This window comes from Macaca thibetana, chromosome 10 (assembly GCF_024542745.1).
Source record: "Macaca thibetana thibetana isolate TM-01 chromosome 10, ASM2454274v1, whole genome shotgun sequence".
NCBI lineage: Eukaryota > Metazoa > Chordata > Mammalia > Primates > Cercopithecidae > Macaca > Macaca thibetana.
Genome location: NC_065587.1, coordinates 14,977,927 through 15,005,511, shown reverse-complemented (window position 1 = coordinate 15,005,511; position 27,585 = coordinate 14,977,927). Strand labels below are relative to the sequence as shown.

Sequence of the window (27,585 nt, the reverse complement as noted above, 5' to 3'; positions counted from 1 at the left end):
CCGGTTTTTGGCAGGACACTAGCTATTAGGCCTAGACATCTTTGGCTCATGGGCCTTCCCACAGGGCTACTTAACAGTGTAGGGGCTCTGAGAGAAAGGTAGAGAGGGCAAACACCCAAGATAAAAGCCACAGTCTCTTTGTAACCAAATCTTGGAAGTGACATCTCATAGCTTTTTCCATATTCTATGCATTCAAAGTGAGTCACTAGGTCCAGCCTATAAGGGGAAGAGAATACACAGGGTATGAATATCAGGAGATGGGGATCACCAGGGACCATCTTAGATGCTGCCTATCATAGACCAGCTGAACGTATTACAATGTATTGGTTAAGAGTACTGACTCTGAAGCAAGACTGCACATTGAATCTTCCTTCCCTGCTGTAAGATGAAACAAGACAATAGTAATGAAAGCATCCTATCATAGGAGGCACTCGGGAATTTGTTTTCTTATCCCTTCCAATCCCAACTGCCTTTAACAATTGAAAATTTCTCCAGTTTGAATATTATCGGCAGATATCCAATATTACAGCAACTTGTTGAGCAACAAGCAAAAATGGTTTTGATTTTCAATGACTCCAAGAAACTTATTTTTAATAACCTTAATTTAATAAAATTAAACACAAAAATAAAAATAAATATCTAAAAATACTGAATTATAGCAGAGGAGAACATAGACACATTAACAATTGATCTTCCCAACACGTGCTCTGTCCCCCCACCCCTGCCCAGCCTTTGGCATCTACTGTACTGTTTAGTGAGACTTTCAGTCCCATCTTGCCAAAAAAAACATAATTTTTTTTACCTAATTGGCAATTTCAAGTACTGTACAAGAAGCAGAATAAATAGATCATTAAGAATATTTTTATGTGGATGTCAATTTATCTAAGAAATAATACTGAACAATTCTACTGGGAAATAATCATGCCCATTTTACAGATGAGACGCAAGAGCAGAAAGATCATGTGTCTAATACACAGCAGGCTAATGACTAGGCCAGGGACAGAAATGTAACTAGCATATGATGTGAAACACCATGAAACCACAGTCAGTTTCCTGATTTTCATGGACACAAGAATCTGGCCAGTGATTAAAGGGTTCACCTCACACTGAGGAAAAATAATTGGACAGTTATTTTAGGGAATGAAAGCTCGGTCTTTATTTATTTAACCTCTGAATCAATGGTCTATATTTAAACAAGCAAGTAAACACTATACAAGTTAATACACAATTAAGACAGTACAGAGCCTATAGATTTGGGTTAACTGAAACCCAAACCTAATTTTTTTTTTTTTGAGACGGAGTCTTGCTCTGTCACCCAGGCTGGAGTGCAGTGGCACAATCTCGGCTCACTGCAAGCTCCGCCTCCCAGGTTCACGCCATTCTCCTGCCTCAGCCTCCCGAGTAGCTGGGACTACAGGCGCCCACCACCATGCCAGCTAATTTTTTGTATTTTTAGTAGAGACAGGGTTTCACCGTATAGCTAGGATGGTGTCGATCTCCTGACCTCATGATCTGCCTGCCTCGGCCTCCCAAAGTGCTGGGATTACAGGTGTGAGCCACCGCACCTGGCCCAAACCCATTATTGTAGTTGAACACTTTGCTACACAGACAATTCATTATACCTAGAATATCCAATTAACTTCTCAACCAATATCTGTGGAATGTCTATTCTATGCTGGCCTTCAATTACAAGTAACATATGTTCTCTTATTTAATAATAGTAAAAGATGCTAAAAAAAAAAAAATTTGTGAAGCAAAGCACCAAGTTCTCACATTCAGAAAAAGATACTAATTCTAAACAGGAATGCAATGCTTTCAACTAGATTACAACTTTTAAAAGCAATATAGTCATGTGCTGCTTAATGCCAGGAACACATCCTGTGACATGTGTTGTTAGGTGATTTCATAGTTGTGAGATCATCATAGAGTGTACTTACATAAACTCAGATAGCCTACTACACACCTAGGCTATACGGTATGTATGACCTATTCCTCTTAGGCTACAAACATGTACAGCATATGACTGCTGAATACTAGACTGTGGGCAATCGTAACACAATGGTATTTATGTATCTAAACACAGAAAAAGGGACAGTAAAGATACCATTGTTATTTATACACTCTTAGGAAACCACCGTAGGATTGAACTGCATTGACTGATGCATTCAACTGTATTGATGAATGATGCGGTTCATAGCTAACTGAAACGTCTTTATGCGGTACATGACTGTACAGTTTTCTAGAACCAAGGAGAAAGGAGAGTTAGTGAAGTAAGACTACAGCTCCTAAAATAGATTTTTGTTGTTGTTGGGAAAAGGACCAGAGGAAATGTATCTTGGGCATTTAATCCTCCACCCTCCCTTTCCCACTTGTCAATATGTGTGCTTTGATCACGCTGCTTTTCTACTCCTCCAAACGAACAATTTAAAATCTACAATGAGTATTTACTTACTTGGTTCCGAATTTAGTCCTTAATTTATACATTTTACAACAAAGTTCCATATTCTGGTTTGAAACATGACCAAAAAGAGATAGTTGTTTAACATTAAATGTCACATTAAAACAAATAGTAAAGGCAGCTTTCCTAAATAACCGAAGCTTACTATCTTTTAGCTTTCATGCATAAGACTTTCCTCTCTACTTAAAATCTTTATTTTCACTGTCAAACCCTGACCTCAAGGCCCTTTTACCTCATACCTGAACAACTACAATGGTAACTGTTCTCTATGCCTTCTCTGATCCCACCTCCTGCTCTTTCTTGCCCTCCCACGCCCTGGAAGTCATGAGCTATTCTCAGTAAACTCCTCTATATACTTGACCTCTCTTCTGTGAAATTCTCTTTGCTCTTGATCTGAAGGAAACCTGACTGCCCCTGAGATTACTGTTGCTTCTATGGTAAACACTTTTCTCTTACCCATCACATACCTCAGCAGGGGCAAGCATCCACCTTACTCCCCATTACCATGCAGTTTTGGACCTTCCAGGTATCCTCTTCCTTCCTTCCCAATACTGCTTCCAAACTACTTCTCTTCCCTTCAGGCAAACTGCACCTATCACCTGCTAAATACAGCTCCCTGATTTCATCTCCATTGTTACTCTTATCACTCTGATAACTTCAGCAGCCACACAGATTCAACACTTTGGCCTTCTTGTTGAAATCTTTAGCACCAACTGTATTTTTCCACCATTTTACCTAAAGCCATTCACCTAGCATCATATTCTAACACAATCATCACCTATAAAAATTTCAACTATTCTATTATCACACCATCAAGCATTTGCTTACAATAGTAGTTTGACCCCTGTGGCAATTCTCCAGCCTCCTTAAGATCTCTAGTTTACAGGTTGATCGTACCACTTTTTCACTATTACTCCTTCTCATGTTCTACTTCCCTCCTAAGCCAGTTTAGATCCTATGGCCCCATACTATACAGAGTCTTCTCCAAAAAATCTTAATTTCCTTGTCCTCTTTTCCCTTACTCTAACTTATTTGGTAGCTCCAACCATGTACTTACTTCTCTCCTGCATTTAAATAACAGAAGATCGCTGGATAAAACTCACACAACTGACTCGCCACCACATACATCAAATTTATGATCACAAATCTTAAGCCTACTTCATCTCTGTAGTAAATTTACTCCCCATTTTTTGAGATTACTATTTTATACCTTGCTTCACTCCTCAAATCTGCAATACAGTAGTCATGTGTCACTTAACAGGAATGTGTTCTGAGAAATGCATCACTGAGCAATTTCATTGTGTGAGAACATCAAAGTGTGCTTACACCAACCTAGATGGTCTAGTCTACTACATACCTAGGCTATACAATACAGCCCATTGCTCTAGGCTATTGTCTTGGTCCATTTAATGTCACTATAAAGGAATACCTGAGGCTGTCTAATTTATAAAGAAAAGAGGTTTATTTGGCTCACAGTTCTGCAGGTTGTGCAAGAAGTGTGGCACTGGCACCTGCATCTGGTGAGGTTCTCTGGCTGCCTCCACTCATGGCAGAAAGGGAAGGGGGGGCTGAAGTCACCAATGACCTCCATATTGCTAAACTCAGGCTTCTGCCCTCATCGTTCCACCAAAATAACCTTTGCTAAAGTCACCAATGACCTCCATATTGCTAAACCCAAGGACAGTTTTCAGTGCCTTGCCATAATCTCTTATCTTGATTTCCTAATGTCCTGGTTTTCCTCCTTAAGAATAAGGTCTCCGGCCGGGCGCGGTGGCTCAAGCCTGTAATCCCAGCACTTTGGGAGGCCGAGACGGGCGGATCACGAGGTCAGGAGATCGAGACCATCCTGGCTAACACAATGAAACCCCGTCTCCACTAAAAATACAAAAAAATTAGCCAGGCGTGGTGGCGGCGCCTGTAGTCCCAGCTACTCGGGAGGCTGAGGCAGGAGAATGGCGGGAACCCGGGAGGCGGAGCTTGCAGTGAGCCGAGATCGCGCCACTGCACTCCAGCCTGGGTGACAGAGCGAGACTCCGCCTCAAAAAAAAAAAAAAAAAAAAAAAAAAAAAAAGAATAAGGTCTCCAAAACCTAGTTCCTGGCTTCCTTTGAAAATCTTGGCCAGGCACACTGACTAAGGCCTGTAATCCCAGCATTCTGGGAGGCCGAGGCGGGCAGATCTCTACAAGTCGGGAGTTCAAGACCAGCCTGGCCAACATGGTGAAACTCCGTCTCCATAAAAACTACAAAAATTAGGCAGGCATGGTGAGGGTGCCTATAATCCCAGCTGTTTGAAGGCTGAGGCAGGAGAATCGCTTGAATCCAGGATGCGAAGGGTGCAGTGAGCCAAGGTCATGCCACTGTGCTCCAGGTTGGGTAAAAGAGCAAGACTCCGTCTCAAAAAGGAAAAGAAAAGAAAATTCATTCTTCTCCAGGCATTAACTTCTCTTCTTGCTCTACATTCCTCCCTAGACCATTATCATTTTAAGCCATTATGAGACCCACTTGGGGCATGCAGACTTCTCACAATAGAGGAAAGCCTCTATCTTTCCTTCTGTTTCCAGACTTAGGTGGCCATGTAAGCAATATTTCCTCTTTAACATCTCAAAGTTACCCAAGTACTAAATCCAAAACCAAACCCATGATCCCTTTCATCTTCTCTCCTACAAAAACCTGGTCCTCTTCTGAATTACAACATCCTGTCAATTTTACCTTCTGAATCTCTCAATACAGCTCTGCTTCCCTCTAGCCCATTCTAGCATGACCTTCCCTGTCACTCAGACTCTTAGATGACAATCACCTAACTTCTCTCTGCACTTTTACTCTCCTCTAATCTGTGTAGGTATCTTTTTAAAAAACAAATCTAATTATAAACTTCACTTCACCCTACTCCCAATCCTACTTATAATCTTTTAATGGCTTTTCACTGTCAAGTACCATACCTATCATGGTATCTGATCTTAAATGTTATCCGAACTCAGCCTGATCTTAAATGTTATCTGAATTGAGCCGTTGTCTACATTTTGTGATAATTCAACTTACTATTAAGTCTAGTTCTCTAATTGTATAGAGCAACTAGAGTGACAAAGTAGTGATAAAAAGCACTAAATGACTAACGTGAAACCTGAACAATAAGGTGTTGTTGTTACCTTATTTTTGTTTCACACAAAAGAACTTCCAGAAACTTTCACAGGTTATCTCAATAATCTCTTGGTCCCATTTTAAAGATTAGGAAACATGCTAGAAAGATGATACACTGACAAATGGCACAACTAAGACCTAAAACTGTATCTTTTGACTCAAAGTCTGTGATTTCCAAGTTTTAGGATAAAGCCACTAGTCACTCGCTACTTCATTTCTAAAATGGCTGATATGCATTTTTCTAAGATTATTCCATGAATGTTCCTAAGAATACATCTTTTTCATAACCTGAAAAATCAAGGTATATGCAGTTAAGTAATTGTCTCAAGTAACGAAGGGAGAAGAAAGCAGAATTCAGGTTTCCTTATTTTCATTTCTCTACTCTAGCCTTGTGCCATGCTGAATGGTAGTACAGGTAGTGTCCCTCATCTGTGGGAAATATCTTCCAAGACCCCCAAGTAGATGCCTGAAACTTTGGGTAGTACTGAATTCTATATATACTATGATAAAGTTTAATTTGTACATTAGGCACAGTAAGAGATTAAGGATAACTAATAACAAAATTGAATATACTATAATAAAAGTTACATGAATGTGGTTTCTTTATCTCTCTCAATACTTTTGGAAAGTGATTGACCTTGGGTAACTAGAGCTACAGAAAGTGAAGCCATGAATAACGGGGACTACTATACTGATAAACTGGACACCACTGAACAAATACAAAATGAGGTTAATTGTGGTATACCAAGTTTTAGGGATGGACAAACCACAGTTCAAATTCTAACTCTGATAACTGCAAACTGTATAACTTTGCAAGTTACTGAAATATCTGCTTTCTCATCTGAAAAATGAAGATAATAGCTAACACCCAGGTGCACTGAGGACTAAATGTTCTCATTCAATAGTTTAAAATAAAATAAAATAAAATAAAACAAAAAAAAATCAGATTCTCCCAAAAGAAGCTAGTGTAAAATGAAATAAGAGCCATAGTTTTTAAAAGATGAGATTGAGTTTCCAGGTCTGCCATTTACTGCTTGTCACATACTCTCTCATAGTTGCTTTCCTCACCTGTACAATAGAGATAATGATACTTAGTCCTTAGCAATGTTGTGAGGATGAAATAGCACATAAAAGAACTTCACTTATATGTGTTAATTGAATAGCATACAAAAATCATTATTATCTATGTACACAGATTTGAATAGCGTACAAAAATCATTATTATCTGTGTACACTGATTCTCTGCCATGGTGTTATAAATTTGTTAAGGGCACACTATGTCTTCGCTCTATTGCCCAGGCTAGAAAGCAGAGGCGCAATCTCAGCTCACTGCAACCTCTGCCTCCTGGGTTCAAGGGATTCTCCTGCCTCAGCCTCCTGAGTAGCTGGGATTACAGTTGCGTGCCATCACGCCCAGCTAATTTTTTGTATTTTTAGTAGAGATGGGGTTTCACCATGTTTGCCAGGATGGTCTCGATCTCCTGACCTCATGATCTGCCCACCCTGGCCTTCCAAAGTGCTGGGATGACAGGTGTGAGCCACTAAGGCCGGCCAGGGCGCACTATGTCTTTAATCATCTTTGTATTTGCAACAGCTGGTTCTACCCATTATGGGCATTCATTAAATGTTGGCTGAACTGATTTATTAAGAAGACAGAATTGATCTATGATAAAACAACAGTTCAAAATAAAATCCAGAAGTTCATCCACATAGAGCATGAATAAGAGAGTGCCTGGTGCCTGTCCAGCTAAGACTGCTCAGACAGGGAGAACATATCCTGTTTTCTGGTAATTTAAGTAAGTGGTCTATAATTATGTTTATTGGATATAAATTATACAATCATCAAACAAGTAAGTTCCCTCAGTACAGGAATCATATCTGTCTGTCTGTCTCTTCCTCTCCCTGTTTTTGATGATGGCGATGACAGAGGGAGAATAAATGACACAATGAATGCTTAATAGTACTGTATACCTCAAAAAAAAAAAAAGTTTACAACAAACAGTGGGGATTTTCTCCATCAGGAGGCAACCTTAACAAGGGCTCCCAAGCCATGAGTACTTAACATACAAATTAAGCAGGAAAATATTTCAAAAAAAACTAGTTTGTGTTTATCAAAGTTCTCCCTATACGAATTCAAAGATACCCTCAACATGACAGAGAAAACACTTGGGATGGTGAGTAGTCTGTCTATGCAAATGTTCAAAGCAAAAAGTTGGCTTGTACTAGTTATTTACCGAGCATCTATTGTGGGCCATTCACCATGTTAAGTATGTTTCACAGATTATCTCAAATCTTCACAACAATCCTGAGTGCTACTATTTTCCCTATATGACAAATGAAACTGAGGCTCAGAGAGGTTAAGTAACTTGTTAACAGTCAAACACTTGGAAATGGCAGAGGTGGGATTTAGACCTAGTGAAGTTTCTGAAACCCATATTCTTTTCACCACCTCAGGCTGCCAACTGACGCTACCAAATTCACTAAAAAAGAGGATGACTCAACAGGAAAGCGGGGAGAAAATCTGGCAAAGAAGTATAGAGAGAGCACAAGATAGCATTCTATCTCAGAGTTCTAGACACACGGGAGCAAATTAATGAGCTGCATCTAACTACACAAATGAAAATGCCTGGATAAGCTATAACTTTTACTCCTAAAAATGTCTATCTGCACCAATTCAGAGGTACTGACAACTAAACACAGTCCAGTAATTTTTCTAGAATACTCAGAAAGGGTGCCTTTGACCCATTACTGATACCAAACCAAGCAAGCAATGGAGGTGATACATGTATGTTTGACAGTTTTCTCTGTTCACCTGGACCTAAACATCCTTGTGGAACTGGACATTTTTCAGGCATATCTACTGCTACATAAAATTCACTTCACAGAATTTCAGAAGAAGAAGAGGTTCAGTTCAATCATCTTATGGATGTGGAAACTGAGTCTCAAAATAGTCAAATGACTGCCGAAAGTCACATGGCTTGGTACTGGCTAAACCTCCACTAAAACGCTCATCTCCTATTCCTAGTCCACAGCAGCTCCTCTGTGCCTCCCACTGAATGCGTGACCAGCCAGGTTTCCTTCTACGTATCTGGGCATTATTCGCTATGGCTCCTTCTGCACGTCCTCAATAAAGTAAACAAAGGCACTGGGATAGATGAGACAAATAGTAAAAGAGATAGAGCTGACCTGCTTTTTGCCCTCTAGGCAGTGCTACCCAAGCCTTCAGGTGTCATGGCACACATAGGAAATATTTTTTATAGCACAAAGTGGTAAACAAATTAGGGAGAACATGATCAAAGTGACCAGGGGATTCCCAAGCCCCAGCTGGCTGCTCCAAGGGTTGTGGGGTATAGTAATCTTGGCATATTTTTATCTCAATCTGGCATCAGGCCAGAAGCTCTATTCCGGGGTTAATAAGTAAAAAATCAATTGAGATAAATATACAAATAACTGTAACGTAAACACAAAGGAAATAACTAAGGAGACTGTCACTGTCTGCTTTCATCAAACATAAGTGAGTGAAAATGAGATTAATTCAACTTGCTTCCTTTCATAACTCCTCTTCCAAACAAATCAAAAGACAGAACAGCCCATCCTTCAGGTCAACAGGGCTGATCAATCCCACCCACAAGGCTGCAAAGAGCCTGCACAGATGACTAGTTTACAGGGAGGCAAAAACTACTCAATGCACATTAGTGTGTCAGAAAAGTTCCGAGCTCTTACAAAGACTACACAAAAAATCAATAGAGGAGAGAAAATAATATTTCAAGGTCATATTCAAACATGAAGGGAGAAGCACGAAAAGCAGCCCCTCCCAACACACACATATATACATATACGTCTTCTGTGAACAAGCTCCATCTCTCCAAACGCAGTTAAAATTTGCTTTCTGATAATTTATAAATTTAGCCTGCGTTAGCCAAGTAGGTTCCTGCAATTCCAGACATCTGGGCTGAAGGGCAAAGGGCAAAGGGAAACTTTCAAAAAGCTGGCTAGTAGCCAAGGGCATCACATCTAGTAGGCTCCCTTAGCAACACACAACAGCTGTTTGCTCGAGAGACATACTGCCATCTTTGCAATGGACTATAAGATGTTCTTGTCTTAACAACTAAAAATTGCAGGCGGGTGCGGGGAGCAGTTTCTGTATTATTTCCTCTGACATTCCTCTAAAAGTTGTCACATATCATAATTTACAAACTTCTCCAGTTCTAGAAAGTTTTCCTCCATCCCAAACTACAATGCTACAATTAATGGTAAATTACAATAATAGAAGGTACTACATTCCTGGCAAACATAAAATGCTTTATAATGTCTGATTATTAATTACTATTCTAACTGCTATAGACTTGATTTCTAACTATGGGCAAGTCACTCTTTGTGACTTAATTACTTTCCTCATACAATTTTAATAACAGTAGTGAGTGACCTACTTCACAAGACTACTGTGAAGGATAGTAATAATTAATAGATAAAAGCTTATGAAAGCTTATTCCTAATTAATAATCATGCCACCTATTGGCTCTCAATATCTAAAGACATGGCTTATGAAGGTCAGTACCCCCAAAACAAAACACAAGTCGATCCTGAGCCACCAGGAAGACTGCAGTTCCTGAAGCAACCAGCTCACTTCACCTGCCCCACTTGCCTTCTCTAAACCTACCAAGCCCAGGGGATGGTACTGCGCAGGGAGTTCAGCCCTTGCACCTAAGTCTGACAAGATAAATAACATAGGGGGAGGAAATAAACAATGTCACAATCACTGCTAGGTTTTAAAAACCTAACACCTTGGAACAGAAGGGGATGTGGCAGTCTGTGCTCTATGGGGAGGCCATTTGTGCAACAGCAGAACCTCGCAGCTTTCCACTCCTTATATGTGCAAGTGCAAACCCTCACCCACAGCACTCTGTACTCACCCAGAGGTACATCATGTCAGATCGGGCTGCTCAAACTCAGCGGTCAGTGGATCCTGGACTGCAAAAAGGCACTTCAGCGAACCGTAGGAAAGAAGATGCCAGAACTGGGGGGCAAGGGTTTGAGGTGGGGAGAAACCCCCCAAAATCACTTGAGTTAAAAAATCCTAAAAAAAAAAAAAAAGACTGGTCTCCTCCCCCCTCCTCTCCAGCTGACTGTTCTGTTGTTCTCTCTCCTCCCTCTCACCCTCCCTCCGTCCCTCCGTCCCTCCCTCTCTCTCTCCCTCTCTCTCTGTTTCTCTCTCTCTCTCTCTCTCTCTCTCTCTCTCTCTCTCTGGGAGTTCCCAGCCCTGAGTATCTGAACTAGAGTGTACAGCACACTCGCTCTGTATTTGCCTTCAGGGAATCTCTCTCTGTAATTCTACTTCTAGAAACACAATCACCACTCACAAAGATTATTGCAAAAGACAGGGATGGGTGGGGTCAGTTATAAACCACCAGCACCAGTTTCTAGTGCTAGATATACATTAGTTTAAGATGAGTTCTTTAAACATGAATGAAGCAATCAAAAATCTCTGCCCTCTAAGATCCAGGTGAGTGAGCCAAGCTTTCCCTCTGCCCCAACTGTGGAGCCCCTTGCAGAAGCCAAGCACACACACAGAACCTGCTCAGAGCCCACATTCCTTTCTCACAATGTCTGCCGGACACCACTATTCTTTATGTCATTTCACCACTAATAATTCTTAATCTTACAAGATTTTAAAACACAAGAAAACTTAAGATATAAAACTGAATAGGCTTTTCATCTTTTTTATTACTACTGCCCTAGTTCAGATCAACATAGCCGGGCTTCTGAAAGAGTCAAGTGGATCATGAGCTCCTAGCATGGTACAGACACTTTACTCACCACGTAGGCAGGCTAAGGTGCACGGCCTGGGTTTCAATTCTAGATCTACAAGTAATATCATTATGGCCTGGGGAAAGTTTCCAGCCTGTCCAGGCTTCTGTTTCCTCAACCAAAAAATAGGTATAATACTCCTTTCAGAGGTGTTGGAATGATATAACTACGTAAACGGTCTGCCATGTTCCTGGTGACCATGTTTTCTAATTTCAGTTCAGTTCAAACATTTATTAAGTGCCTCCTATTGCCAGGCAAGTTTTTATTCATTATGCCCAGTGGTGAACAAGTATTATCAAATCACCTGTCCTAATGGTTTTTATTCAGAAAATCACGTAATTATCCCCCATATTCTAATGCCAATGTCAAGGCCCATGTTCCTTGCTTCCCTGAGCCATTTCTCCATGTTCAAATCCAAAAGCACACCCCAGCTGCGAGTGAGCTCTCCTTTCTCTGTGGGGCCTGGTGTTTGTAACATGGCACTGACCACCTCTGCGGGCTACTTCTCCAAGTATTCCTATAGCAAACCACTTCTCCTTTGCACATCTTCCTTGGTGGAGACCTAACATCTCGTCTTGACTCATCTATTTTTGGCCATGAAGTCTTTTGCATAGTACCTAGCACATAGTAGGTGCAAAAAACATTCTCAAAGGGTAATAGGTTTTGAGGAATATTCCACTCCTTCCCACTTATTAAAGAAAAAACAAAAAATAAATAAAATAAATAAAAAGCAAATAAAAACCACCTTTCAGCTGCCTCAGGGTTTTGGCTCCCCCTCAGACATGTTGAAACAGCTCCTTCCTGCTTATAAAATCTCCAAGTAAGGTCTACAAGTCTCACACTCAAGGTAGGCCCCATGCAGGTACTTTCACTCTCCCTACCTAATATTCCCACTGTGCGTGCTCTGGGCTTAGTTACCCGCCGTAGTGGGGTTTCTTCCTCTTAGGGTAGAAATAGAATCACTTTTCCTTTTCTTCCACACTGAACGCATGCTTTCCGCAGAAGAACCTTTTCTCTCCTCCCACCTTAAACTCCCAGCTCACTTAAACTTGGAGAGGTGGGGCAGGTATTCTTCTTGGCCCCACCCAAACCTTTTCTTTTTCTCTACAGAGAACCTCTCTGCTTCTTCTGAAGGCAAGATTACCACATTTCTAGTACAAAAGAGGAGAAAGAACTTCCAAGACTGAAACTGAGACAGCCCGTTTTCTAAATAAAAAAGAAAAATAAATCTTGACTTCCCATAAAATGTTACTTAGACTCTTTTACATGTCCATAATCAGTTTTTAAACACAATTTCCCTCTCTAGTTTCATAGCTCATGCCCTAAATCTTAAGTCACCAACACTCCCTATACTATACTCTAAATAACTATATTAAAATTACACTGACAAGAGATTCATTTTTTCGAACTCTTTGAAGAGTCTGTTATTACTCGACACTCATTCTTTTTTTTTTAAACCTCAATGGTGGAATCCTATTCACTGTGTACAGGATTCTCTAAAGAGACCACCTGGCTAGGTGCTCAAACCACATGGGCTGACCCAAAAGACACCAAAACCAAGAGTTACTCAGGAGGCACTAAATGGTGACGGTCTTGGCCGGTTTCACATCCTCAATTTCAGCAGCCAGCCAGCAGTAAGTGCGCTGACGCCGCAGCACCTCGATGGCCTTGAGTTCCAGTGGTGGTGCCTGAATACCAAGGTCTTCTAAGCTGGGCAGGTGAGACAATGTCACGTCTGTGATGTGAATCCGCTCCACTTTATCCCTTGTTGTCCAGGGCTCAAATGGGCTTATTTCAAAGTCTCTTGCTACCCACTGATAGGCAAAACATGGCAAGGGGTACGGGAGGAAGAGTCTGTGAGCTACAGCAAAGATGTACTTCACCAGGTCAAAGAGGAGGTACCCATTTGGCCCAATGAAAGCAAAGGTTTTCCCACGGGCATCAGGATCCTTAACTGCATTAACAATTCCTTTGGATACATCTACGACATAGCGGTTGTTTAACTGCCTTCCAGCCCAAGGAAACAAGGGGTATAGCACCAAACCAACACGTATTTGCAAAATAATTAAGGAATCTATCCTCTCTTCCAAAGATGTCCAACAGCTTTATGATAATGGCTTCTGGAAATGCATCTCTCACTGCTTTCTCTCCAACAGCCTTATTTCTCAAATACCTAGAAGAGCTTTTAATATTCGCATTCAGATGCGAAACATGAATGAATTTTCCAACTTCGACTTCCTTGGACACCTGAGCAATTGCTTGGGGGATCTTCACAAAAACATCCTCAAAATCAAAGTTTTTGATTTCCCAGTCTCATCCAACAAGATTGATGACCACATTGCTGTGTTCCACTACTCGTCGGATAGAATCTTTATCTCTCGCGTCCCATTCCAGAAACAGAAGCTAGCCCAGGTCACCCATGGGACGAAGGTGCATGATGTCATACGTATCACACCGATAGGGAATGATCACCTGTGACCCCATGCGTCCAAGGTGGTTGACAACACATTGGCCCAGGAATCCTGTTGCTCCAAACACAGTGGCCACGATCCCACTGACTGAGGAACGTCCACCTCATGAGGTATGAGGGCATGATGAAGCTGGCAATGGAGTGGGCCGTGACACACAGATGTGGCTATTGCAGTAATGGCAGAACATGACATTGGCAGGGCCTGGGAACCCAGGATTGTGCAGCAGCCACCATCCTCTCCCACAATCCTTTTTTTGTTTTCTTTTTTTTTTTTGTTTTTTGTTTTTTGAGACAGGTCTCACTCTGTAGCCCAGAGGCTGCAGTGCAGCGGCGTGATCGCAGCTCATCGCAACCTCTGCCTCCCAGGCTCAAGTGATCCTCCCACCTCAGACTCCAGAGTAGCTGGGACCACAGGCGCACGCCACCATGCCTGGCTAATTTTGTTGTATTTTTGGTAGAGACGGGGTTTCACTATGTTGCCCAGGTTGGTCTCAAACTCCTGACCTCAAGTGATCCACCTGCCTGGGCCTCCCAAAGTGTGGGATTACAGTCATGAGCCACCATGACCACTGGCAGTCATTCATTCTCAACCAAGTATCAATAAAATAAATATAATGAAATTCTGGATCTTCATACTGTAACTTTATAGTGTTATCTTTTAATCAAGTTTGGGATAGGATAAAGATAAAAGGTTGGGCACGGTGGCTCACGTCTATAATCCCAACACTTTGGGAGGTCGAGGCGGGCAGATCACCTGAGGTCGAGACCAGCCTAACCAACATAAGAAACCCTGTCTCTACTAAAAATACAAAAATTAGCTGGGCATGGTGGCGCATGCCTGTAATCCCAGCTACTCAGGAGCCTGAGGCAGGAGAATTGCTTGAACTCGGGAAGCAGAGGTTGTAGTGAGCCGAGATCCAGCCATCGCACTCCAGCCTGAGCAATGAGAGCAAAACTCTGTCTCTAAAATAAAATAAAATAAAGATAAAACACATACCCTGCAGCAAAGCAGGAGAAAAATACCAAGAAAAGAAACCCTCAAAATAAAGAAAAGTTTAAATATGTCACAAAAACTCTGAAAACTACCTCTAAAACTCCCATGGGTGGAACCATCATAAACTTTTTTGGAACCACAGGAAGGGCTTGTAAATTCCTATTGTAAATGCATCCATTCCTTTTCTGATTATAATCTTTAAAATTAGGTGGTCAGTCTGGTTAGAAATAAAACTCTTCTGTACGTTTCCTTTATGAATACATACAAAAACCAAAAACCCACAGGGAAGCTATCTTTTTTATTCATGCTCCTGCATGTTCACATTTTTCTACCTTTAAAAAAAAGGAAAAAAAAAAAAAAAACCAAGAAAGAAAAAAAGGGGAACAAAGTGGCAGGAGAAGAAAAAAATTTCTTTCCAATTATCAAAGTCAAATAAGGAAAGCTATGCTTTGTAACTATGTACAATTCACATTAAGAGACAAAAAGGTGTAAAAACTCTACACTATAAAGAGACTCTAAAAAGAATCATCCAGAGATTAAGATGCCTACACACTTCATTCTATCAGGAGAGCATGTTATCAGACTTTGTGACTGATAGCTTATCACACTGTCTGTGAGTTCAGAGGAGAGAATGTGTCCATTTGAGCACTGAAGAAAGTCTTCTGAGGAGGGCCCACGAGGAAGTTTCTGACATGCTTGCTTCTGAGAAAGAAAAATCAGATAATCTGGGACAGCAATATGAGTATTGCCAATAATTCCAACCTTGCACCCTGAATTCCTACATCTCAAAAATGCTGGATTTTGTAATGTGAGTCTTGTGGGCAGAAAGGGTTTGGAGCCACATTTTAGATTCTCTGCCTCTGACTCCAACAATTCAAGAGGCTACTTGTTTTGTTTGTTTTTGAGATGGAGTCTCACTCTGTGACCCAGGTTGGAGTGCAGTGGCATGATCTCAGCTCACTGCAACCTCTGCCTCCCGGGTTCAAGTGATTCTCCTGTCTCAGTCTCCCAAGTAGCTGGGATTACAGGCGCCCACCACCACACCCAGCTATTTTTGTATTTTTAGTAGAGACCGGGTTTCACCATGTTGGCCAGGCTGGGAGGCTACTTGTTTTACACGAGTTTCTCTGTGGTTATAAGAGGATAGTGGGGGGAAGTAGGTATACCGGGGGAACTAGCACAATTTCTCAAAAATGTACCTGAAAAATCAAGCACTAAAAATTTTTCATAAGAAATCTGAGGCAACCCTCTATACATAGTTTATATTCCTATCACTTCCTGGACTGGTAGAGACAATACAGACTCACCAAAACAACACCGAGCTAGAGAAATGAGATGTATGAGTATTGTCTATGAATCTGACTAAAAAAAAAAAAAAAAAAAAAAAAAAAAAAAAAAGCTGAAAGAATGAGGCTCTTTTTCCCTCACTTCCTCTCAGCTTAAAATAGCAGGGATTCCCACAGGGCAATCTCTAATAGAATTCTGCTACTCAAATGTGACACATGGACCAGCATCAGCAGAATGAGCATCAACTGGAAACTCCTTAGATTTGAAGAATCTCAGGCCCCACCCTAGACTTACAAAATCAAAATCAAATGATAACAAAAGCCCCAGGTAATTCTCAGGCACACTGAAATCTGAGAAGCTGGTCTAGACAGAGGCACTGGCCACATGCAGCAGTAGAGACTCATGGGAGAAGGGGTAGATATGGCTGCCACTTTCCAGTTAGAGGATGTAAACCACCGTGGAAGACAAAACAGTGAACATTCCTACTTGCTGATTTCAATATAACACCACCAGCAGCTACTATTTACTCAGAGCATATTATGTGCCACAACTTTGCATGCATTATCTCATTGCATCTTCACAATACCTCTGTAAGATAGGCCCTATTATCTTTTTCACAGATCAAAGGAAATTGAGGCTCAAAGTGGTAACATAATACACTTATGGTCTCACAGCTAGTGAATAAAGAGCCAAAAGTTCAACGTTGGTTTTTAAGACTCCAAGATCGTTTCCACTAAACCATACCTGTTCACTGACAAAACTGAATCAAGACTGGAAGAAATCACTGAAAAACTTACCTTGGATATAACCCTGCACTCTACCTCTGCCCATTACCAAGACTTTAAATAACAAATGAAGCCAGGTGTGGTCGTGTTAGCCTGTAATCCTAGCTTCTCAGGAGGCTGAGGTGGGAGGTTTGATTGAGCCCAGGAGTTTGAGACCAGCCTGGGCAACATAGTAAAACTCTCATCTCAAGAAAAAAGTAAAAAACAACAACAAATGACAGAGATAGGGTTTGGGAGTTGGTGTACACATACTGTACATGTGCACTGCTACTACTGACGTCATTAAGAGAACAGACCCAGAAACTTCTGTGAATAGTGGTTACCTTCTATAATGTCTAAACTAAGCTCTAGATGTATACATGGAGAAAGGGGTCCATCTCAAAATTAGCCTCTTGGGAAAGGCAAATAAGTGATTTGTTAGAGCTCTTACTCCCAGTTATTAGGAAACCCAGAGCTACTATCCCTAAAACAGAAAACTGCATTATCTTGACTGGGCGCGGTGGCTCACACCCATAATCCCAGCAATTTGGGAGGCTGAGGCAGGTGGATCACTTGAAGTCTGGAGTTCAAGACCAGCTTGATAAACCCTGTCTCTGCTGAAAATACAAACATTAGCCAGGTGTGGTGGTAAATCTGTAGTCTCAGCTACTCAGGAGGCTGAGGCAGGAGAATCGCTTGAACCCTAGAGGCAGAGGTTGCAGTCAGCTGAGATTGCACCACTGCACTCCAGCCTGGGCCATAGAGTGAGACTCTGTCTCACAAAAAAAAAAAAAAAAAAAAAAAAAGAAAAGAAAAGAAAGCTGCATTATCTTAAAAGACTCATCTTTCTTTATTATGTTTCAATTATACTCTCAAAGAACTTCCCTTACTTCTAACTAACTTTCTCTGGTATCCCCTCCCTACAATTTTTGACCTCATGAAGTCCTACCATCCCAACCACTTTTTCATTACCTACCCACTCCGGTTCTGCACCCACTTTGTGCAATTTTGATGCTGTGTTCCATAATTATAATCTCTCCCTTGCAAACACCCTCAATCATTTGTCCTCTCCATCACTGCCATCTGACAAAACTCCAAGCCCGGTTAAATCCAATTGTCTGCCTTTTCTAGTGCCTGTGCCCAATCAGCTGAATGTTGCTGAAGAAAAATCACATAACCAAGCTGACTGACTTCACTATATATTCATGATCACAAACCTCAAATGGACACTCAACGATGCCAAGCAATCCACCAAAGCTGCCCTTGAAAGCTTTCCTACTCCCCAAAATGACTATTTCTTGCTTCTCCTCAAACCTCTCTCATTCACTCTTCACCACCTACTCTCAGCTAATTTTCTTATTGTATTTTTTGTCTGTCTGTTTTGAGACAGGATCTCACTCTGTTGCCCAGGCTGGAGTGCAGTGGCGGCATCGTGGCTCACTGCAGCCTTGACCTCCTGGGCTCAAACTATTTCAAACTATTCTCCCACGTCAGCCTCCCAAGTGGCTGGGATACAAGCACATGCCACCACTCCAGCTAAAAAAAAAAAAAAAAAAAAATTAGAGAAGGGGCGGGTCTCACTATGTTGCCCAGACTAGTCTTGAACTCCTGGGTTCAAGCAATCCTCCTGCCCCAACCTCCCAAAATGCTGGGATTACAGCCATGAGCCACTATACACAACCTCTTAGCTAATTTTCTGCCACTACACACAACCTCTTAGCTAATTTTCTATCTAAGTATGTAATTTTAAATGAGAAGCATTCAGACAGTATCTTCTTACCACTAAATCTAATGTCCTATAATAAGTAAATGATTAAATGAACCCTAACTTTTTAAAGTTCTCCTTTGACCCCTCATCTCCCTCCAGCTACCTGCTATTTCCCTGCTCACCACTTCAGGGTAAATTGTCTTGAAAAAGTTGTTGGCTGTACCTGTCTCAATTTTTTCACCTCTCATATTCTTCAGTCTACTCAAAACAAAGTTTCCAAGCCCTCCACTCCATTAAATCGATTTATCAAGGTCTACTACTTCCCCATTTATCTGACCTCTTAGCAGGATTCAACAAAGCTGACAACCTTCTTTTTTTTTTTTTTTTGAGACGGAGTCTGGCTCTGTCACCCAGGCTGGAGTGCTGTGGCCGGATCTCAGCTCACTGCAAGCTCCGCCTCCCGGGTTCACGCCATTCTCCTGCCTCAGCCTCCCGAGTAGCTGGGACTACAGGCGCCCGCCACCTCGCCCGGCTAGTTTTTTGTATTTTTTAGTAGAGATGGGGTTTCACCGTGTTAGCCAGGATGGTCTCGATCTCCCGACCTCGTGATCCGCCCGTCTCGGCCTCCCAAAGTGCTGGGATTACAGGCTTGAGCCACCGCGCCCGGCCAGCTGACAACCTTCTTAAAACATTCTCTTCTTCTAGCTTCTGAGATACTACAATGTCATCTTTTTGGTTTTTTTCATGCATCACTGGCTACTGTTTCAGTATCTTTTTATGGCTTCTCCCTCGACAGACCTCTAAAAGGTAAGTGTTCCTAGGGGTTCAATCCTGAGTCATCTTCTCTCTAGAAGTTGTCTCATCCATTCCCATTACTTCAAATACCATCAACTTGTCAGTAACTACCAAGTTACACCCCCAGCAGAGACCTCTTCCCACGCTCCAATATGACTACTTAGCTGTCACACAAGCATGTCAAACTCAACATGCCCAAAACTGGTCCTTAATTCTCCACCATCACCACCCTTGAAGTCCCCTGGTACTACCTGACAATTATGAAAGCCAGAAACCCTTCCCTTACCCTCATCCTTCACATCCAACCTATATAGCAAGTTCTGTGTGTGTGTGACTTCACTTGATCTCCACTGCCACCACCTTAACCCAAGCCACCATCATCTCTTTCCTGAATATCACAGTAGTTCCCCCATTTCCATTGTTGCTCCCTTCCAAAACACTCATCACACAGCAGCCAGAGAAACTCTGTAAAACAAACACCAGATCATATCACTCTCCTGCTTCTCCGGCAGGCATCACATTACATTTTTTTTCTTTCCAAACTCCTTATGATGGTCTTTAAGGTCCTACACGATCTGCTAGGTGCCCACTTCTCCAATCTCACTTCATACTGTATCTCCTCTCAATCAGTTCTAAAGACACTGATCTTGTGTCAATTCCTCTCCCCCACACCCCTTCATTCCCTCTTTCTGAAATCCCTCCTCATTCCCGCTTCATTATTTGCAAGACAGGCTCCTTCTTCTCTCTTAGATCTCAGCTTAAATATCACTTCCTCAAATAAAACTCTCCAGACTACTCTATCTAGTTGGAGGTCTTTCCCCACAAGCCTATACTCTCTTCCACTGTGCCCTGTTTATTTTCTTCCTAGCAGTTACCAAATCTTTAATTATTTATGCATTTTTTTGTTACAGGTTTCTTCATTAGAAAATGTTTTGTGTATGACAGATACAACTGAGATCTTCTACTATGAAACGTTTTATCCTTTGACTTTTTGTTAGGGAAGGTCAAAGTTATTTGTAGGAGTTTCTGGCACTCAGGCAACTGTCTAACCAAGTCCTATAAATAAAGTTAGAGTGCTACTAATTTCACCCTAGTTACCAAAAGGACTCACAGCTTTGCCACAGATACAAACCACAAATAAATGCTGGTATCAATGGCTTTAGAATGCTACGCTTTGAAATAATCATAATGTCAATATGAAAAAGGAGTTCCAATTTAATCATTTACTTTAAGCTAATCTGATAATCCTGATAATCTACATTCCAAACTGTCTCCCTTCCAAAACTATAAATTTATTCTTCTCAGCACAACAAAATAATAGTATCCCAGTTCAAGCTCTCCTCTAATCAAACTTGCTGTATATAGGTTAGTTAACTACAGTCTAAAACTATGTCGTCTAACACGCAGCCAGTTGTCATATGTGGTTATGTGAATTTAACTTAATTAAAATTAAAATTTCAGTTAGTTAATACTAGCCACATGTCAAGTGCTCAAGAGTCACGTGAGGACAGTGGCTATCATAATGGATAGGGCAGACATAAAACATTTCTATCATCACAGAAAGTTCCATTAGACAGAGCTGTCCTAGAACACCATAATAACCAGGAAGCAAAAAGGCCCTCTAAGTATTCAGAATTCCAAAACATTAATTCCAAAGTTTTCAACAGCAGGAAACTCCATCAGACCTTCTCTCTGAATCTATTTATTTTTATTTTAGAAATATTTCTGTCCTGCTTATCTAGCTAATTTTCCACCAAAAATTTACAAAGCAAATTAAGAAAGGGGACTGGGAAGCAGTGGGGAATAAGTAGCAGAGGATAAAGGAATACTACGTTAGAGGCAGCCAACATAGGAAACAAGAAAGATGAAGAGAAAAAAAAATCTAAAAAGCAGGTAAAATAGATAGATGATATACGTCAAAATGGTGTCACTTAGTAAGGCAAAACCAGCAAAACCTCCTGAAATATTACTCTTTTATATTCCTAAACAATACTGATGCTGATAACTGTGCTAAAACCATTTAAAAATGCCCACTATGTTACTGTTAAGAAGAAATAAATTTTATAGTTATACAACACAATTTAGAAGGATTTATTTCTGAAATGACTGAATCTTAAATATCTTGGTCCTCAAAGAAGGGAAAATCCTCTCAGCTAGTCAGGATACTCAGTCATCAAGAAGAGAAATATTCTGTACAGATTCAAGAGTTCAGTTCCTTGAATATGAATGAATGCTGTTTACAGAGCAGGTACAGATATGGAAGTAAGACAAGACTCTTCTGTTTAATGAATTATGGCTTACCCATACAGTGAAACACTGAACATTATAGCCTTGGGGGAGGGGGATGAGGAAGCCGTTAAAATACCATTATGAAATACTCTAATAGAGTCATGCACTGCCTAACAATGTTTCAGTCAATGATGGAACACATATGCCATGGTGGTCCCATAAGATTATATCATATTTTTACTGTGCCTTTTCCATGCTTAGATATGTTTAAATATACAAATATTTGCCATTGTGTTACAATTGCCTACAGTATTCAGTAGAGTAACATGCTGTATTGGTTTGCAGCCTAAAGGCATTAGGCTGTACCATATATGATACATAGTCAGGTATACATCTAGGTTTGTGTAAGTTTTCACATTCTATTACGTTTTCACAATGAAGTCACCTAACAACACATTTCTCAAAATGTATCCTTATCATTAAGCCATGCATACTGCATATGCCATTAAGTGAAAAAAGAAAGGTTTCGCAATGGTTTTAAAACCAGTGGTTTTTTAAATGGGAGGAAAACAGAAAGGGAGGAATTATACACAAGAAGAAAAAACACCCAATGCCTGTAGGGGAAAGACACTGGGGACTCAAGACAGGAATGGGAGAACAACTTTTCACAACATGACCATTTTGTACTTTTAAAATATTAACTTATATAAATGTTATTTATTCAAAAAACAATAATCATACATTTTAGAAAAGCTAGTTCTCTATCCCCCAAAAATGTATAATCTAATGACTTACCCAGGCTTCAAAAAACTAAAGAAAAAAAAATCACACTTTTTCCTTTACCAATGGTCAGATATTTAAATATTTCACACAGACTTTATTCTTACTTAAAACCTCATTCTATGGCCTGGCATAGTGGCTCATGTCTGTAATCCCAGTGCTTTGTGGGGCCGAGGTGGGCAGATCTCTTCAGGTCAGGAGGTCAGCCTGGCCAACAGAGTGAAACCCCATCTCTACCCAAAATACAAAAATTAGCCAGGCATGGTGGCGCACACCTGTTAGCCCAGCTACTCGGGTGGTTGAGTCACAAGAATTGCTTGAACCCAGGAGGTGGAGGCTGCAGTGAGCCAAGATCACGCCACTGCATCCCAGCCTGGCCGACAGAGCAAGACTCTGTCCCCCCCATCAAAAAAACAAACAAAAACAAAAAACTCATTCTATACCATTTGAATCTCCATTTCCAACAAACTAATCAATTTTGGAAAAAAACTCAAAGTTGATCTTAAAATGGGAACTGCAGTGATCCTTTTCATAATCTTGTATTATTCAGTTTTTAAAAAATATTTGCACAGGCCGGGCGCAGTGGCTCACGCCTGTAATTCCAGCAGTTTGGGAGGCCGAGGCAGGCGGATCACGAGGTCAGGAGATCGAGACCATCCTGGCTAACACGGTGAAACCCCGTCTCTACTAAAAAAAAATACAAAAAACTAGCCAGGCAAGGTGGCGGGCGCCTGTAGTCCCAGCTACTCAGGAGTCTGAGGCAGGAGAATGGCGAGAACCCGGGAGGCGGAGCTTGCAGTGAGCCGAGATGGCACCACTGCACTCCAGCCTGGGCGACAGGGTGAGACTCCATCTCAAAAATAAAAAATAAAAATAAAAAAATAATAATAATTTTAAAAAACTTTGCATAAAGGTATAAAGGTATATACATTTCAAGAAAAAAATCATCTTGTTGGAAAACATGGCAAAGACTCATTGAAAATCTCCCAGGGAAGCCACAGAATAGTCTTCTACATCATGTGGGAGATAAGGTTGGGTCACTTTGATAGGCCCTGGAGCTGAGAATGCTAGTGGTTTCCCAATATCCTCTCTTCCCTTCTTCCTTAGTAACAAAACCCCAGTTTTCATTTTAGCATATTACTATACACGCTTCACCAGAAAAGGACTACATCTTCCATCCTCCACTACAGCTACGTATGGCCCTAAGACTAATTCCGACCAATGAGATATAACCAGAAATGTCATGTGGAACTTCCTGGAAGTTTTCTTAGGTAGGGGAAGGGATACCCCTCTTTTCTTCCTCTCAAACTGCTTTGTGGAAAGGGGGAAATGATGGCTGAAGGTTAGCAATCATCTAGGCCCATCCTACAGTCAGAGAAGCAAACAGCAGTAAGGATCTTAGATCCTTGGTAACCAGAGAGCACCATATCATCCTGGACTGCCTAATTCCAGACTTCTTTTTCATGAAAGACAAATGAATCTCTCTCTTGTTTAAGACTCTGTATGGGGAAGAGGAGACTGTTATATGCAGATGAACTTAATCCTAAATGTTTTCAACAATAAATTATTTTACTTTAACTTACAATTTTTTTTCTTTTTTTTGAGACGGAGTCTCTCGCTCTGTTACCCAGGCTGGAATGCAGCGCCATGATTCTGGCTCACTGCAAGCTTCACCTCCCGGATTCAAGTGACTCTTGTGCTCAGTCTCCCAAGTAGCTGGGATTACAGGCGCCCACCACCATACCCAGCTAATTTTTGTTTTGTTTTGTTTTGTTTTGTTTTTTGAGACGGAGTCTCGCTCTGTCACCCAGGCTGGAGTGCAGTGGCCGGATCTCAGCTCACTGCAAACTCCGCCTCCCGGGTTTATGCCATTCTCGTGCCTCAGCCTCCCAAGTAGCTGGGACTACAGGCGCCCGCCACCTCGCCCAGCTAGTTTTTTGTATTTTTTTTAGTAGAGACAGGGTTTCACCGTGTTAGCCAGGATGGTCTCGATCTCCTGACCTCATGATCCGCCTGTCTCAACCTCCCAAACTGCTAGGATTACAGGCTTGAGCCACCGCGCCTGGCCTAATTTTTGTATTTTTAGTGGAGACGGGTTTTTGTCACGTTGGCCAGACTGATCTTGAACTTCTGACCTTAAGGGATCTGTCTGCCTTGACCTCCCAAAGTGCTGGAATTACAGGTGTGAGCCACCATGCCCTGCCCAAAACTAAATTTCACTTGAAACAGAAAGCTTTATGCACATCAACAGTGTGCAAACTTAATGACCACGACAGGAGACTGTCAAAGAATCTTGAAATGTCTAGGCAGGAAGTTTAGGCCAAAAAGTCAACTGGTGAATCACTCTGATCCACTCTGATCTACTATCCATAACTATTCCATATCCATAACTATTCCACACCAAAATGATAGAAATAAAATTTTAACTTAACCATTCTTGAATTCATATAATGAGAAAAAGTCAAATATGGACACTCTCAGTTTCTTCATCTGCAAAATGGAGTTAATAATGCCTACATCACAGGGACATTGTCAAACCCAAATAGAGAACAAATGTTCTTCAACTTACAATGGGAGTTTGTCCCTATAAACTCATCGTAAGTTGAAAATACAGTAAGTCAAAAATGCATTAACACACCTAACCTACCAAACATCATAGCTTAGCCTAGCCTACCTTAAACATGCTCAGAACACTTACATTAGGTTACAGTTGGGTAAAATCATTTAACACAATGCCTATTTTATAATAAAGTGTTGAATATCTCATGTAATTTACTGAATATTGTAATAAAAGTGAAAAAATGGGTACTCGGACGGTTTCTACTGAATGAACATTGGTTTCTATTGAATGTGTACTGCTTTTGTGCCATTGTAAAGTCAGAAAACTGTTAAGTCGAACCATTCTAAGTTGTGGATAGTTCAACATCTGTATGTTAAACTATGATGTAAACAGACCATTATATACTATCGTTATCATTACAATTACCACCACAGTAGCCAACTGGTAAATATGAATCACAAAACAAAAAATACTAGATGAAAGCTATTAAATAGGCAGAAACTTGGGTTTGGGGCTCAAGGAATTCAGTGAACTTGCCAAGTCTCTTTCACCCAATTTCTCATCTCACTATCTTTCAGAAAATCATTGCATCAGGTTTGGTGCAGTGGTGGCTCATGCTTCTAGTTGAAGCTGCTCAAGAGGCCAAGGTGAGAGGATCGCTTGGGGCCAAGAATCTGAGACCAGGCTAAGCCACATAGCAAAACCCAGTCTCTTAAACATATATATGAAAAAATATACATTACATCAGGAATTTCAGTTTCCTTCTTTAAAGTATGGGGGGAAGAAGGGAATTGACAGGTTGTAAGGGGAGAAAAAGAAAAACAGCAGTAAAAGGTTTAAAGTAATTAGGAAGTCAGATACACTTGAAATATATAACCCTGTTTTGGCATTTTACAAGGTTTCAAAAGGTAGTACAACAATTTTAAAAGTAATGCTGGCAATATTTTTCTTCATTCAAAAGAAAAATACTAAATACAAATATAGTTTCTACTTAGTATGCAACAATCTATCATGAAAAGTGCAATGTCTCTGAGCAATGTCTTCTAGAAATAAGGATAACATGGGAGTTCCCCTGTTGGAGTGCAGTGGCACAATCCCGGCTCACCGCAACCTCTGCCTCCCAGATTCAAGCAATTCTCCTGCTTCAGCCTCCTGGGTAGCTGGGATTACAGGCACAAGCCAACATACCTGGCTAATTTTTTTGTATTTTTAATAGAGACGGGTTTTGCCATGTTGGCCAGGCTAGTCTCGAACTCCTGACTTTAGGTGATCCACCCACCTCGGCCTCCCAAAGTGCTGGGATTACAGGCGTTAGCCACTGTGCCAGGCCTTACTTTCTTTTTAAGCAGAAAAAGAAGATGATTTTTAACCTGTATCCAAAGGCATAGACAATACAAATGTAATCTATTTTGATGACTGATAATCATAATTTCAACAAAGTCATGATTTTTTGCTCGTTAAACAAACTATAACTGAATCTCTTTAACTTTTGTACTTAAAATGATTTAACTTCTCCAAATGTGTTTAAAGTTTGAAAAAAAGCCAATGAAGTCACTTCTTGAAGCCATTAATTCATCTTTTTACACTACTTCTGGTGACTTTAATCCACACACACATTGTACATGAGTCATACTGGTGCCGTGTGGTTCAATTCATTATATTTTGAAAAGTACTCTATGGTCAAATTAACTTTGAGAAACACGCTTCGAGCAATTTTACTGTTTGCCCAATTTGAATTTTCGTAAACTGCAAACAGGATATGTAAATTAATAGATGCTTTTTTACAAATTTCACATATACTCATAGGAAGAAAACAAGCTATCCAGGGGTGTCAGAGATTAGCTAGCTGACAGGCAGACAGATGCCAAGAATTTGCTCCACAATTTAAAGGGCTACAATCAGGATAACAGAAGTGTGAGAAACAGACTCAGACAGCTTAAGGGTTTTTGTTTCCCAGAAGGAATACCAGTGGAAGGGATACCACTGCCCATTTCTATATCTTTCTGTTCTGAATAGCCATATCCAAGCAGCTTTACTGTGTGAGATTCCTGGAGAATTAGAACTACTGCCACTTCCCTCGATGATTCACTTGTAATGCCAACTTATGAGTCTGAATGCACACAAAGGAGGTTGAGGGACTTCTGAACTAGCAGGAAAAAAGTTGAAATAACATTATTTTCTGAGAAGGTAATCTATTTTAATCCAAACAAATCCACTGGGCTAGACCATTCTATCCCACATCTAAGCAATGGCTGCAATATCAAAATGTTCCTAAAAATTAGCACATGCCAAACTCTATAAACTTATTTTCAGGCTATGACTTTACTTTTAATAACATAAATGAGTTCAGTGGGACTTATTTTAATTCTTTTTGAAACGGTTTATTTTTAGTAAATATAATAGTCCCCCACATGGAAAGCTACAACCATGCCAAAAATTTTCTAGGAGGAGATAAAACCCTATTTATAGACCTATCAGTTGCTCCTTGCTTAGGTTGTAACATAGTTTCCACTTTAAGCCTGATATGACCTCCCTGGACTTCTCTGGTCTCTAATAATGTTCCTTTCATCCTGAAGTTTCCCACATTTATCTT

General features: G+C 40.8%; 1 protein-coding gene and 1 pseudogene across 24 annotated transcripts in view; both read right to left on the bottom strand.

The window, feature by feature from the left end:
* Window positions 1-27,585, bottom strand: part of RBFOX2 (RNA binding fox-1 homolog 2) — a 296,547-nt gene that overhangs the window by 147,386 nt on the left and 121,576 nt on the right. The window lies entirely within an intron of this gene.
* LOC126963739 (NADH dehydrogenase [ubiquinone] 1 alpha subcomplex subunit 9, mitochondrial-like) overlaps window positions 8,118-27,585 on the bottom strand; it is a 35,861-nt pseudogene continuing 16,393 nt past the window's right edge. Inside the window, exon 1 of the transcript XR_007729201.1 lies at window positions 8,118-27,585. This exon is cut by the window's right edge and continues 16,393 nt beyond it. The product of XR_007729201.1 is annotated as an NADH dehydrogenase [ubiquinone] 1 alpha subcomplex subunit 9, mitochondrial-like (transcript).